Here is a 13065-nt window from a genome sequence, read left to right on the forward strand (position 1 = left end):
TAAATATTGTGTTAGTTTTAGTCATGTTTTAAGGCACATCTCTAAATCTTTGCGTATATCATATAAAAAAATTAGATGCAGAATAATTTAAAATGATGTTTAACGTGTGTTGAAAATTTGTTTGATTTAATCTCAGGTGAAGCAAGGATATTAAACCCAATATTCATAACCCTGCCATTTCCTTGTGATATGTAAAAGAAACGGTACAGCCTTATGAAAAGAAAAAAAGCTGAGTCATTCTCAGCACAAAGGCATGCTTTGCATACCCCGTCTCTGTCTTATAACTTTGGATCACATGTCCTGATGTGGCTTTATAATAAAAGTGTTCATGAAAAAGTCTTTCATGGAGTGGCCACATGTAAAGCAGGTTGGTTTACACATACGCTTCCAGCACTCAGTTTTTTCATGCTTCCTTTGTTGACGGCTTCCGTCTGCTGCTCAGCCACAATCCCCACGCCCACATGACACAGCAAAATATCCAATTATAAGGTGTCAGATTCCCAGCAACAGTAATGTGATGGAATTATACAAAATCAGCACCTGAAGTTTGACGCAGATACAAAGAAACGTCTTTGAAAGGAGGTTTGAGGGATTTTGATGCTATGCTAGTTAGCATGTTGTTTTTAACTCTGTGCTTTAACAAAGTTAAGCAGCTTAGCCATGCAAAGGGGTTTTAACACCTATAACTGATAGGGATGGGTATTGATAAGATTTTCACGATTCCGATTCCATTTTCGATTCTGTTTAACGATTCGATTCTTTATCGATTCTCTTATCGATTTTTTTTTTTTTTAAAAAAGGAGAACACTAAGGTCAATTAGCTTAGATCTTTGTTTTATATCTTCTCTTTGAACAAGATAGAAATTTAGGAGTAACATGGCCTTACAAACCCAACAGTGAGATCTTAAGAGATCCAACCTACGGCTCTTCAATGGGGTGTCACAGGGTCCCCAGGAAAAAAAATTGTGAATGTAAAATAATAAAATAAATATTCTTCTGTAGCAATTACACAAGAATATCCAGTAATGTCCCTGCCTACAATTAAACACATTCACTTACCGAAAATCGGGGGCATCTGCTGTGGCAAATGGGTGCAAGCCTTTTATCACAAACTTAGTCACTGCTCGGTGACGTTCGTCTATCCTGGCCTGAAAGGAGACGCTACCAGTAGACTGTAGCAAGAACTGCCAGCATCTGAGCCAGACTCTGTCTGTCTGTCTCATCATGGTCACCTAAACGCACAGTAATGGCAGGTTTTGTAATAAGGCAGATCGCGCTAACATAATATGCACTGTTAGTTGATTATTTACCTGCCGTATGAACGGGAGAGGACGTGCAAACGTTACCGCTGCTGCTGGGTTGAGATTCACGAGTCCGGAGCGGAATTAAAAACACGACATTCATTTAAGGTTATCGTAGTGTTTCCTTAAATTAAATATCTACTTTGCAAGTATTGCAAGTTGCCCTGTTGTCATCCGTTCTCGTAAAGTATAACCAAACTTTTTAGCGTTTGAGCCGCCATGTTTCCTGCCAGGTAAATAACGCTCCGCAACGTGGTGACGTCATTCGGGGCGACTGGAATCGATAAGGGAATCGTTTGCAAAAATGGCAAACGATTCCAAGGAATTGAAACAGTGGGAACCGGTTCTCAACAAGAACCGGTTTTCGATACCCATCCCTAATAACTGATCTGTCTAACATCCGTGTCACTGACGTCTCACACTTCAGCATGTTAATGTTAAAAATGAACCCTCACCACGAACCTCCCTCCCATAAAAAAGAAAGAAATAGCTGTTTCCACAATATTCAGCTTATTTGTATCTATCTAGGAGTCGGTTAACAACAGCAACAACATGCTATTGTTTTTCTGTTCAAACACTGTCATAAATGGCATGGCCACCCGCGTGGTTGCGAAACAGTCTATACAGTAAGTCTTTTATTCATCTCTGTGTGCTACTATAGACTGATGTAATTTGCGTTAAAGTGTGTATGCTATTTGCAGCCCCTATTTAGCTGGATGGATTTTATAAAGCCTGCCAAAGGTGACCACAAGCCTTTCTTGTGATCCTACCACAGTGCTGAGGCAGCTACTTGGATTTGGCACATGTGGTTTTCTGTCATCACCATGTGGAACTTTGGCTTGCATTAAGTCCTTTTGATGTGTTGTTGGCAAGAAAATTAAAAAGAATAACTGAAACCAGTAATGCGGGTTGAGTCCAACCCACCCACCCACCCTGAACTGTATCAAACAATGGCCAATATCCCCGTGGTTCAACTGGATGTCAATGACAGGAGGACAACACTGATGCTGTTACGTGTTTACGAACCTTGGCTCTGTTAAGAGTGACTTCTCTAACTAAAGGTAGGCTGTTAGGCGTTGTTTTTAATCATGTCCCATCACAGAAATGTGGAAAATTTCAAACACGTCTAATATTGTGTAATATAGGTAGCTTTTTATTAGCATGTTAGTTTTTCATTTTGTCAATCGTGCCAATGAAGATGTGTAAATGTATATGTAGATCTGTTAATGTGTGCAGGTCAAAGGTCAAAGTACTGGACTCCAAAACAGATAAGTCATCAGGCAGGACTGCTGTCTTTTCACACATTCATTTTGATACATCTTAGCAATGGCAGATATGCAAATGTGTGCCAATTTACAAATCAGAATTTGCAGTTTAACGTAATCTAATTTATGTTTTTTGGCCAAACTTTTTTTGGAGGCTCAGTATGTCGGTGTCCTAAAAATAGGACACCGACATCCCTGTGATTAGGAGAAATCTGTGCTTGCCCAGTGTTTGCAACCATATGCTTTATTACAAGTAGTTGTAACAACCAACTCATCACAAAGAGGCTGATCATGCAACACCCTCCCCACCTCTGTGCAAACACTTTCTATTGTACGATCCACATAGGAGGCAATCTGTCACCAAACAAAGCAACTCGACCTGAACGCACTCCCAGCCAGACATTGTCATATAATTGCCATCTTATTTATAAACCCAGACAGATTTCTAACACAGTGCAATTAGTCTGAGTCAGTCTGCACTGATAAGCACAACTCACGCCTCTTGGCTATAGGGCACTCAACTCAACTGCCTGCCAGCTGGTTGCATTCGGACTTTAATCTTATATAAAATAATATTTTACAGTTAAATTGTCCTGCATCAACTACATCACTATTTGTGGAGGAAATTCTGGATTTCTGCTTTGAACTTTAGATATAACTACTTTCATCCAGATTTCTGAAATCTGTAAGTAGTTAATGTGAATTACTGTTTATGCAGATTGTAGCAGAATTGCAATTTTTGCTGATTTATCACAGTTAATTGCAATATTATCACAAACAGATTGCAACCATCAACTTGAACCCTTTCAATTTCACACCAGTAGCAGACTGGCTCTACCTTATTGCCATTTTCCTTGCCATCTTCGAAAGAACCACTTGAAAGACAACGAGAATACAAGTTCATTGCATTGCATTCAGTGTCAGTAATTTTGGTCGTGTTGTGACCTCCAACCACTGTTTTCCTGACTATAGCATTAGGTTGTTGCGCCACATTCCCTCATGTGGCACTAAAGGGAACTATAGCTGCAACTATGATTTTAACCATCTCACGTCAGATCAACAACTTGGTCTAACAAACAAAATCAGCATGGCAATTGTCCCAAATGTTTCTGTCCAAAGCGCCTCCTCGCTCTGCCCTGTTTTCCTGTACTCTGGTTGGTCAGAGACTTAAAGGGCCTCTCCACAAACTTCCCAGTGTGGCAGTGTGGCACTCCAAACCCCTTGACGAAGGTGCTTAACCTCAATTAAGTCTCTTTGCGTCCAGGCATATGAAACGGTCGTCGATGGAATTCAAACCCCTCGCCAACTCAGCAAAGAAAAGAGTAATAAAATAATAAAAAATCAGGTTGCAATGGAAGCAGTGGCCTATGATGATATAATTAATTCGCTGGTACCCCGCAACTTTTCATGTGCACAACAGCGATGACATGTCGGGTGCAAGTCACCAGGAATTAATCAAGCTATTAATTTTTTGCAGGCTTTAAATAGCAGCCTCCATCCAGTCAATTCATGAACCTGCCGCCAAAGTTAGATCCCCACAGAGTTTTCTTCATATCTTTAATTCTTCACAGGGATGGAAAATCCAGGGCCTTTTCATTTGCTGTCAGTGGTGTCAGAAGGGGGGCTTATTATTTGATGTTTTGAGATAATCCATCGCTACATTCCTCTCTGGGGCAAACTCGGTCCAGAGTGTGAAGGTCTGGCAGCCTCAGCCAGATTAGATGGATTAATTACTCTATAGATGACTTGGTGGCTGAAGGCTTTGCTTCCACACTCGCATCTATCCTCCTTTTGCAAAGGAAAAATAAACAATAATCCATTACCTTCAAACTACTTCCGCTGTATCACATGTTATCCAGGCATCTTGTATAAAGTGTAATGTATGATGTAGTGGCTACTCTGTCTTTGCTCCTGCAGTGTTGCATTTAGTTTCCTGGATGTCACACTGGCAAACCAAAGTGTTAAAATATTCAGTTTACACATAAAGCCTACTGTTCTGGATGCTTGAGGCCATTTAAAGTAAATAAGTCCTTATGAGTCCAACATCCTGACTTATAAAAGTCCCATGATATGATCATTTAGCCCCTGGTTTCAGGCTCAGTGCACAACAGGAATCCAGGTTTGTTTAGCTCTCCTAGATTTGCCTGCGAGCCCAGTTCATCCCAGGAAAAGGGCTGGATGGGGGAAAGAGAGACAGGGTCGTACTCAGTTCTCTGTAAAATTATCCACACGAACAGCGAGTTAATTAATCAAGCACCATTACGGCGCTACCTCGAAGGCTTAGTGAGACTTCACATCTGCAAAACAGGTAAGCACGAGGAGGAAGTGATGTTTGCCTGAGAATCATATGTCAAATGAATTTATCAACCTTTTTAGCAAATAACTGCTTTTAACTAGATGGCTTTATCTTGCTGAGGGCTTATTTGACTATTTGGGATATCATAGGTGTAGGTGTTCCCCTGCTGTTATTCAACTATTTGGGGGCTACATGCAACACTTTGAATTGTTTTTCGGGATAAAATGTCTGGAAATGTGGGCCACAATCCTCAGTTTTAGATGAGGCTGACTCTCTCAGATCTGACAAAGGTTTGCAAATTAATGTCTATTTTTTACACAGTGGACTCAGTCTGAGTCAGTCTGCAGTAATGAGCGCAACTTGCATCTCTTGGCAATAGGTCAACTGGTTGCCAACGTGTGTTGTGTTTATACTCCCGTATAACATTGAAATGTCTGTGTTATTTTGCTGGTATCTGTTCTGTAGCAACTACACCACTGTTCATGGAGAAATGTCAGATTTCTGCTTCAAATCTATGAGATTCTGGCTGGAATCTCAATGTCAAAAGTTAATGTGAATTTTTGTGTATGCGGATGTCAACAGATGCCAACAGATTTGCAGTTTTGGAACTAATTGCCAATTTGACCCCGTCTGAAACTAATAGCAGACTGATAGCCAACTGCAGTTATTTAAATCCAAGAGACTCTTGATTACATATTTTCTGTCAGTGGAGTGTTGCTGCCAGTGGTGGAGCAGAGCCATTTCTGCATTGTTGCTTTTTTAAAGCCAGACCACATTTCAGCAGGTTTGAGAAAGAAGGTCAGACGGTATTATGAAGCAGAAGCTGGAATAATTTACATAAGAAGAAAAACAATATGGAAAAAATCTGCAGGTTGCATATGTTAAATCCGCTATAATAGCCACTGCTGTCAGTGATCACAACTCTGGGCCCAATTGTTTTGTGCTGCTGTATTTGCACAACTGTCCTCTCTTAACAGACAAGAAGCTCTCAGGAGACGGATACCCTCTCTACTTTTAAGGTTGGGCTTAAAACGTTCTTTTTTTGATAAAGCTTATAGTTAGGGTTGGATCAGGTGATCAGTTTTTTTAATCCTGCTCTTGGCAGCTTTTGCAATCAGAATTATGATCTGAACGCACTGTTGTGTCAAACACATTTTGCTTTTCCAAGATCAGCTCTATACAGTCTCTATAGCCTCCTCTTGTTCAGGGTTTATCTGTTTACTTCTTCATTTCTATTTGTGTTATTTCAGTTATTACATTAAATGTGGTCTACATTAATACAATGTCTAAGGACAGGACAAAAAAAAACCTCAATTAAATCTCTTTGCATCCAGGCGCAAGGCAGGACAGACAAAAAAAAAAAAAAGGGGGGGCAAAGAAAAGCAAAATGTATTGCCAAGTGCACCTGTGAGAAAACAAACATACAACACCTCAAATGCAAACATTCAAAAATGCATACTTCTGTTACATAAATCAACAGTCTTCTTGTGGTGCATCTGAGAGAGAGAGTGTGGAGTGTTTGTATGTGTGTGTCTTTATCACGAAATGCACTTGAAAATAAGGTTGGGAAGACACAATAACGCCCCCTAGGCAGGTGGAGTAGGATCTGGGAAAACCAAGCCATCCACAGCCCCCAAGAGTACTAATGACCTAAGACCACTACTCTCTGTGATGCCTGTGCACCCATCTCAGCAGAAGAAGGAGGGAGGCCCTAGATGGGGTGCCCACGTCCAAGGGGTGGGCGTCCCAGTGGACCCCAGGTGATGGGCAGCCAGCCCCGCTATAGGCCTGCCACCCTGGTAAAAGCCAAGATCATGGTCCCAGGGCTCCAGGCGCCCAAAAACTGCCCGGTGCCCAGCATAGCCACCCCCCGCCAACACGGAAGAGGTAAAGCCACCCTGGACCACCAAAGGACTGGGTCAACAACCACGCCAGAACATCCAGCCACGCACCCCAGTACCAACAAGTACCTGCATTCCACTGAGGGGGTAGCAGCACCCAGCGGGGAGTAGTGGGGAGGAACACCACCTAACACCAGTCATCCACTCAAGTGCAACAGACACACACAGCAAAGTGACAAGAAACACTGGCCTGGGTCTGGGACAAGCTGCACCTTGCAACAGATGCTCCCTCACCTGGACACCCCACCCAATGAGCCTGTGGGCAACAAGGAGCACCCAAGGCGCCGACTAGACTTCCCAGCTTCATGATTCATCAATTTTAAATAATAGCTTATACATTTTTGTATTGTATTGTATTGCATTTAATAATTTTGTTATCCAGTAGATATTTCCATACTCAGTTGACAGTGACTGAATTTTTCCTGTATGCATGATTTAAGTTGCTGATATTCAAAAAATGTGTTGTTGCTGATTCTATCATTTGTACACAAGTAATTCAAATGAAATAAACTGTCTGCCTTGTATAACTTGCTTTAGGTTTTTTATGCCTTTTAAATGCCATGATTAAAAATGTAGTATTTCCTTTTTCTGACAAATATCTGGAAGCGTTCAAATTTGGCCATGATAGGTCTGGGTCTGTTGATTTGCCAAACGATGGACACAATGGAAGCAGATGATTTTAATTCCATCCTCTGGGAGTTTCAAGTGAGTCTGGGTGAAGTGACTCATAAGGATCTTCTTCTGCCTTCGCTGGTATTCCTTAAAGCACCAAGTTCTCCCTCATGCTGCGGGCCTGGAGCTTGATGACAGTTTCCTTGAGTCTTGAGTCGGGTCCCTCATTGAGAGATTTTCATTGACTCTTTGAGGGTGGCGTTTTCAGCACTGAGTGTTTCCAACTGCTGCTAGCTGAACTCAATGGACTCATGCAGATCCTGAAAATCTTTATGCAGGATTTCCAGGAGGGACAGGCGTGCATCAAAACTGGACTATTTTTTATCTATGGACACTAAAATGTCAACTATGTAACTGTTTTGTGGAGAAGCTGGCCCCAGTGAGTCTTTGAGGTGGCTTCATTTCGAGGACGGCTTTCCTTTGCTGCTAGAGGGAGTTGGCGCCTTGTTATCTGGTTTCCCCATAACAACACGCTCAAAACATTCGTCAATATACTGCTGCAAACTGTCCAGGTCTTCTTTGCGATCTTCCGGAGTGGTAAAGTTGGTTAGAATGTGAGTATAATTCCTATTGTTGTAACCTTAAAAGCTGTCAAAGAATAAACTGGCAGAAGAAAATAAGTGGTTAAAATGTTTTCAGTGTTCAATAATGCCAAAATTCCTGCTGTGTCTTGCATTGCTACAGCATAGCTCTTCTGACTTACCTGACTCACTTATCTGTGACTCTTGCTTAGTTATACTGCAGTAGACCTAGATTACTGGGGACTTACCATGAAGGACTGAGTGTTTCTTCCTCTGTCAGCTCTTTTCACTTAGTATGAGTTTATACACCACTCGCCATTTAATCATTAGTTATTCTCAATCTTCTCTTCTGCAGCCATGTGCTGTCTCTGGTCACAGCAGATGGTTGCCCCTACATGAGCTTGGTTCTGACAGAAGTTTCTTCCTGTTAAAAGAGATGTTTTCCTTCCTGCTGTCACCAAGTGCTTGGTCATATGAGTCTGTCTGACTGTTGGTATTGTTGGGTCTTCACCTTACAATATAAACCACCTTTTAGTGACTGTTGTTGGGATTTGGCGCTATATAAATAATTTGATTCTTAGAGGGAACTACTTTAAGAGCTTAGAAATCTCCAGGAACAATTATGAGCACCAAATAATCCAGCCCACCACCAACCTCAGAGGAACCCACTATAGTGTGGACATAAGGCCATATGTTCCACTCAAATGATCCCTCTTTTATGAGGTGTGTTTTTAACACAGGTTAAAGAGGAAAGGGTATCAGCCACAGGAATGCTTACCTATTTAAAACATGGGAGAGCAGAAGATCCCGACCGCATCGAGTCCTTGAAAATTCCACTTTGACAGGGTTCAAATGAGGTGAGATCACAGTTTTAACTTCTTCCAGTGTGACCTGAAGGTTAAAGCGTTTGTTAACGTGTCAGACTGCCTCGGAAAAATAGAATCACTCTCAAAAAAAAAGAATTACACTCACCTTTCTGGTCTGCTAGCTGGACGACTGTAATCACATAGATGGACTTGTGTTGTAAAACATTCAGCTTAAGAAAATGGATCTTTACAAAGAAAATCTGTCAAGAAAAACCTTATTATTTTAACTAAATTCGGTTTATTAAATGTTTTGTAAGCTGTCAAATTCAATCTGCATTGGTTTTAATTATGGAAGCAAGTGATTATATCTCGACTTTATTTGACCAATCAGAGGCACAGTAGAGATGGTGCTATTCATGTCTGCAGGCAGGAAGTGTTCAGTATATATATATATTATAATATTATATATGAGATTTACGTTTTGGTTTTGTGTAGCTTGTATCTACCTTTAGCCAAGACTTTGTGAACATTAATCCTTTATCAGATCTACCAAAAATCCAATCTTAACCCTATTACATTACAAACATACAGCAAACTTATTAAGCTGTATTTATACCAACCATTTATAATAACCAAATTCAAGAGTTCTTCTAGAGTATGTTTGTAACTGTTTCTCTGAGCCAATGGTGATCACACATAGTGTATTTGTACATCACCATGTGACCGACACCCTAATTCAGCTCCAGTGAGTGAGTAGTCGGATATTAGTCAGATACCTGTATAAGGCACCTTTTGCAGGCACTACGTCAGCAGCGACTACAGCTGGGAAGCCCAGCGAATCTGACACCTTACATTATCAAAGGATCTGTTTACACTCACAATATGCGCATCAGTTACACACCCAACAAAAACGTACCTGAAACTTCAATACCCATAATTCTTTTATATTTGCCTGCCATGCAGTCCAAGTTCTGTTATTTGTCTTCTGTCAGTGTACGGGACATTTCCAGGCTGCAAGCTTTTTGTGCTTTACATGGAACTGTTGTGAGAAAAAAATCATCCTAAAATATTACTTTTTTCTTTCAGTCAATGCTCCCACTCACACCAGTTTAGGTATCTTTAATACCAGTAGCTACCTCTTTATATCTTTAACTTTTAGTTTTACATATCTAACACTGGCCCTGAATTAGGTCCCAAAATGTTTTCATTATTTTTTTAGTTGCTGTTTTTGTTGTTTTTGAAGTTGTTACCTGTGCTGCATGCATGTAATACGAGCAACCACTTTACAGTACTTGTGAGTAACGTGAGCAACTATTTCACTGTAATTAGGATTGCATGTGTTTTGGACAGTTACCAGGTTTATACGAGTGCTCGGATTGTTTTCATAGGAAGGGCTCAAAGCAGACGGACCCGATAATCAAATTGTGTAATGTGAGCAACTACTTTCCTGTAAAGCCCAGGCTTGTGATGCGCATACACACACACTAACACACACACAAAGTGGCTGTGTATGGGTTCACTCTGACTGTGTTTAGTGGAAGGGCTCTAATCAGATGCCCCACAGTCACGATGAATCTGTGAATTGTTCATCCTTTCTTTAATCAGCCTTTTAAAAAAAGCCTGGAAGTAAGCTGCAAGAGTTTCACAATGCCTACCACTGTACAGTATATCAGTGACCTAGTGCCCTGGATACAAGACAGCAATAAAATGAGCTATAAAGCATTTAGAGCACAGCTATGCCTGTATGAGTTGCATACCTGGGCTCCACATTCTCAGAGGCCACAGGTTCGCCGGTGACTGTATTGAAGGACCCTTAACTCTGGGCTTTTATTTGTCCCCTTGGACGCAAAGAATCTGGAGGCTGTGTGAGGGGTGCAAGCATGTAAGGATTTTCTACATTGTGTATGATTTCCATGCTTTTTCACCATTTCCTGACTCTTGACCCTTGACTTTGCAATTTTCTTCAGGGAATTTCTTTAACTAATGAGGGAGACTGAAGTAAACTGTCAGTGCATTGTTGTGCTTTTTATGTTTTACTTTTTATAATTGTAGCTGAAAACACAGTGATTCTGAAACAGGGTTAAATGTTTGAGTAAGAACTTTATTAGGTGCACCTTGCTTGTACTTTATTGGACCGTCTGTTCCTTTAGAACAGCCTTAACTCCTCATGGCATAGATTCAACAAGCTGCTGGAATCATTCCTCAGGGATTTTGGCCCATTTTGGTATCCTAGCATCACACTATCATGACGCCGTTTTCTCAGCTGCACATCCGTGATGTGAATCTCTAGTTCTACAACATCCCAGAGGTGTTTTATTTGATTTAGATCTGGCGTCTGTGGAGGCTGTTTGAGTACAGAGAACTCATTGTCATTTTCATCAAACCAGTTTGAAATGATCAGAGCTTTGCAATAAGGTGTTTCTCTTGCTGGAAGCAGCCATCAGAAGATGGGTATACTGTGGTCATAATGGGATGAACATGGTCAGGAACAAGCCTCAGGTAGGCTGTGGCATTTTAAAAATGCTCACTTGGTACAGAGGGGCCAAGAAAATATCTCCACACCATTACACCACCAGCAGCCTGAACTGTTAATACAAGGCAGGATGGATCCATGTTTCATGTTGTTCACACTCTATCATCCAAATGTTGCAGCAGAAATTTTTGGTGAGCCCACTTAAGCTGTTGCCTCAGTTTCTTGTTCTCAGTGACCCAGTGTGGTTTTTGCTGCGGTGGCTGGGCAGATGGCACATTATGATGCTCTTCTCCATACACTGCTTGGAACGACAGGTAATTTGAGTCCTATCTGCTCAAAGCTGTCCACACATGTACCGCTGACCTCCAGCATTTTCACCCAGAGAACTGCACTCCCTGAATGTTTCCTCTTTTTGACCATTTTATAAAAACTCTAGAGTGGTTTCTGTGGGAAAATACCAGCAGATCAGCAGTTTCCAAATTACTCAGACCAGCCCCCCTGGCACCAACAACCACGCCACATTCGAAGACACTTAAATCACCTTTTTTCTGCATTCTGATGCTCAGGTTGAACTTCAGCACGTCTAGATGCCAAATTTCACTGATTGCTGCAGTGTGACTGTCTGATCAGATATTTGCATTAACGAGTGACTGAACATGCGTACCTAACAAAGTGAGTGTAGCTGTATTTAGACAGCTTTATTTGGTTCATGTGGACAGTAGAGAACAGAAGACCTTCATATGTATCTACCACTGTCTAATGATTAACCTTTATCAACATAATCGTACAATTCCACAAGACGTAAACAAGATAAGATGTCCTGTTCTTGCCCTTAAATAACCTGGATTATTGCATTCAACAGCAACACTGGGAACACAAAAATGTGATGACTCAAACTACACATTTGTTACTGTTGTTGCACGTTACCAGGTGACTCTGTTATCTTGATCTATTTTGAAATGCGTGCATTTTATTACTCCCACTTCAGAGTAAACCAAGCAGTGACTGTTCAGTAAACGTAAACTCTGTTTGCTAATCTGACCTTTAAAACACATATAATCTAAACCTTTGAAAAGTACACAGCCATGATCATTATGGCCACTCTAAAAGGTCTATGGATGTGATGTAGTCAGTTTGAAATGTAGTCTTCATATCTTGTGGTACATTGATTGCATTCAGTCAAAATCACCTTGTATTCATTACGGCGTTCTATATTTGCAGTAATTAGTTAGTATAGGGTGTCTCATCTCAACTCCCAGTGCTCTAATAGGTATGCAGCATAATGGAGTCTTTCGTATTTCTACAAATTGGTAGAAAGTTTAAGATTTGCCCGAGCTCAGTCAGGCTTTACATCAGGTAATGGAGGAGAAGAATCCAGTCGTTCCACCATAATACGCAGAAACCCCCTTTAAAAGACCTGAAACAGACTTCTCTCCGTCAGCTGATTCAATCCAGCTGATCGAATCAGCTGATCTGACTTCCAGCAGATCCTTTCCCTGACTGACCGATGGTTGCTTTCATCAACGCTGCAACACTTCACAAGTTCCAGATGCAACTCTCTACTTTATTTCATGTCTTGGCAAAATTTCCTTTAAGCAAATGTCAAATTATTATATTCAGCTTGCACTTATTCTTCAAACTCAATAAATATGAAGCAGTAGTTTGGAGTAAAATGTGTAATGTGAAAGGACCTCGGATATCTTGGAGCAGAGAACCGCGTTGTATTGTCGCTTTTCTCTTATGCATAAGCAACGCCGGCTGGTCATAAACGCTCTGTGTGAGTAGAAAATGGTCTGCACCGGCGCTGGTCCTGACACGAAATGGCGAGGG

The sequence above is a fragment of the Neolamprologus brichardi genome, chromosome 23 (genome assembly GCF_056152115.1).
Source record: "Neolamprologus brichardi isolate AB-2024 chromosome 23, ASM5615211v1, whole genome shotgun sequence".
Classification (NCBI taxonomy): domain Eukaryota; kingdom Metazoa; phylum Chordata; class Actinopteri; order Cichliformes; family Cichlidae; genus Neolamprologus; species Neolamprologus brichardi.